Source organism: Orycteropus afer, unplaced genomic scaffold, assembly GCF_000298275.1.
Source record: "Orycteropus afer afer isolate SDZICR_OR568_19922 unplaced genomic scaffold, OryAfe1.0 scaffold00877, whole genome shotgun sequence".
Taxonomy (NCBI): Eukaryota; Metazoa; Chordata; class Mammalia; order Tubulidentata; family Orycteropodidae; genus Orycteropus; species Orycteropus afer.
This window is the reverse complement of record NW_006922464.1, coordinates 13,287-16,810: the sequence shown is the minus strand read 5'-3', so window position 1 is coordinate 16,810 and position 3,524 is coordinate 13,287.

Here is a 3,524-nt window from a genome sequence, read left to right as displayed (position 1 = left end):
TCTTGTATTTTCTTCCAAAATTCTTCTAGGTTTTTGTTCTGTGTTTTCTTTGGTCTGTCTCTCAATCCTTTGAAGATATGTAAATATAATTTTTTGAATTCCTTATCAGAGATTTCCAATGCTGGTTATTTCTCAGGGATGTGTTCTGGGTCTGTATCCTGCTCCCTTGTTTCTACCACTTTATCCTGCTTCTTTGTGTGGACGGTGATGGTCTGTTGTCTCCGAGGCATTATGGTGTTGTTGTATTTAGATCTCTGTTAACTGTTTTCAAAGAGAAGCCAAGGGTGATTCAGGCTCTTCTTGGTGGTTTTTTATCATTGGCATATTGGTGGAGGAGGAGGTAGTGGCTCTTGCTCAGTAAGTGTAGTTGAAGGAAGTGTGGGTGTAGTTGTGTCTTATGGGGACTGTTGTTGTCTCCCATTAAGTTAGACACAAATTACAATTGAATAACCATAAAAAACTAAAAGAACATGGACAAAAACACACCACGTAATCACACAGAAACAGTAACCAAAAAAAGAAAAAAAGGAAAAAGAAGAAGAAAAAACAAGAAAACCTGCAATATCTGGGGTAGGGCACTAAGAGAAAAATAGTAGAGAAGAAGAATAATGAAGGAAAAAAATGGGAAACAACCAAAAAGAAAAACAAGGAATGAGGTAATCCACAAGAAAAAAGGGGAGGGGGAAAACAACACTTAAATTTCAAAAATAATAATAATTTGAACCAGGAACAGGGAAAACAAAAAATGCTGAAAACTAGGACCTGGGATGGGAAGATTAAGAATAATAGTAAAAAGGAAAAAAGTATTATTAATAATAGTTGTTTTAAAACAGAGAAATACAGGCAAACTAATCACCAGAAAAAAGAAAGCAAAAAAGAAAAAGAGAAAAAAAAAAAATCGACGGAGGACAGGGCAGGGCACCCAGGCTCCGTCTGAGCACACAGACTGTGGTGGAGTTCCTGTGGGCTCAGAAGGTCTACCAAAGGTCATAAGGTAGATGGGAGTGGGGGATGGCAGCATCTCCATTCACCAAGCAGGTGTGGGATATAAGAGTAACAAGACGAATGTGGTACCTTTTCAGTCTTGCAGGTCCAAAGTTTCCTTGGGGTTGCATGAAAGCAGAACGTGTTCTTAAGCCCCAGAAGCTGTGAGAGTGCTGTCTCTTTAAATATCCGAAATAGTCAAGCTGCTTTTAAACCTTCAAAATGGTGGCGTCCTCCAGACTGGCAAAAGTCCACAGCTAAGCCCGCCTTTCTCTTCACCTTCTCTGTTTATTCCCCAGCCACCAGAGCAGTCCTCTGTGCAGTCCCTGGCTAGCAGGGCTGATTTTTAGGTTAATTCTTAAGTCCTACCACTACTCGGGAATCTCCAAGCTGTCTGTGCAGTCAGGATCGCTCAGGATCACTGCTAGACTGTAGCTCCATCTGTCTCCTTTTTTGGTATTTTCACACAAATTCTTTTGCTAGCTGGGGTTTAGTCCACTTCTATATCTTTCCCTTCAAGGTTCAGGGGTCCAAGATTATCTTCTGTGTCTGTGTTGATTGGTTTCCCTTTTCTTTGTTGAAGAGAGTGTGTGCAGTCTCTCTGCCTACTCCACCATCTTGCCAGAACTCTCAACAGAGATTTTGAAAAACTTGGTAAAGCAGATGCCAACAATGATACTGGAGTTGCTGTTTTGTGTTGTTATCTGCCATCTAGTCAGACCCAACTTATAGTGACCCATCCTTGGGTTTCCCAGGCATTATCACTAAAGTAGTTGATTGTCCAACCTTCCTTCTGAGGAGTGGTTGGTGGGTTTGAACAGCCAGCCTTCTGGTTAGCAGTCAAGTGCCTTAGGCACTATGCTACTTGAACTCCTACTAGGTAACGAAAGGCAAAGTGTTACATTCAGTGAAGACAGCGAAAGGGAGCAGGTTAAATGACTGGGAGAATTAAAAAAAAAAAAAAAAGCCAGTGGAAGGGAAGTTATTAGAAATACAAAGGAAAAAAATCACAAACCCACAGGTGTTAAAGGCTAAGAACAATCAAAGTGAGTTGGGGCCACATTACTGGGAAACTGAACAGGACCCCCTTAGCTTAAGCTGCCACAGAGTCTGGCAAGGAGTGGCTAACAATGAAGAGAAATTCTCTCCAAATAAACAGACCCCAAATCAGACACACAATAATGGGCTTGAGTCCAACACTTAGCAATCCTTTTTAGTACAGAGTGGAGCTGGGCCTGGATTTCATGACTTGTGGACCCACAGAAGAGGGAGGCAGTTAGTCCTTTGGATGGCTGGTGGGTTTGAACTGCAAGACGTTGATTGATGGCAGGATGCTATCATCAGCTGATTATTCCATATGGAGCCAAGGACTGTGGCTGTCCTCTCCATGCCTGCATTGCTGACTGCGGGTCTGACTCCATGGCACACAACAACAACAAGTACAGAAAACAGCCTCTGGCTTTCTCCCCTGGGAAGGGTCACTTCTTGTGCCAATTTCTCTTCTCCTGCATGGGTGCCCCAGTGAGTGAGAAGATCCTGCGACAGCAGCCAGTTCCCAGGGCCACTGGCAGAACATAACTGAAGAGACCCTTGCTCAAATACCTTATCTTCCCTTCATTTCTCCACTGTCTTCGTGTCTGGTTTTTCTTCCTTTATATCTGGCACTTGCTCCATTGCCTCCTCATTTTCTTTCATTTTTGCCACACCTTCATCTCTCCCACACACAGACTTTTGTTTTATCTCTTTTTCTTATATTCTTTTTTTCTTTTTCCTGGATTATTTCATCTATTTCTGGTCTATCTATTCATCTCTTCTTCCTCCATGGCTTTTCCGTCCCCTGCCCCACATCGTCCAATGGGAGGAACATATTAACTCTCCACTAGTAGATCATAAGGACCTCTGGTAGCATAGTGCCTAAGGCACTTGACTGCTAACCAGAAGGCTGGTGGTTCAAACCCACCAGCCACTCCTCAGAAGGAAGGTTGGGCAATCTACTTCCATAGTGATACTACCTCAGCAACCCATGGAGGGGTCATTATGAGTTGGGGCCGACTCAACGGCACATAACAACAACAGTAAGTCATAGCTACTACAATGACCACCTCACCCAAAAGACAAGTAACACCAATAACTCCTGCACTAGAGGATCAACAACAGAAGGTGGACAATATTTGCTTGTCCTCACTGCAAATACTCTTCATGATGAACAGAGACCTGCATGCACCACCCACCAGTGAATCCCTCAACACAGAGAAAGCTGGAGAATGATCCAATACAACCAAGTTGATGACCAAACAAGAAAACCTGCTCCACACGTCCATACATAGTAAAACATAAAATCAGGGTGAAACAAATCGGTACATGACTAACAAATAAAGATAACAACTTCAAACTGTCTAGGAAACAATGGTCAATTTCAAATTAAAAGAAAAGCAGAACAAGATAGTAGAAACAAGTATTAAAGCTAAAGAATTAGGAAATCTCCCCAAGAAAGAACTAGCAGTAGAACTATCTGAGCAGGAATTCAAAAGATACATACA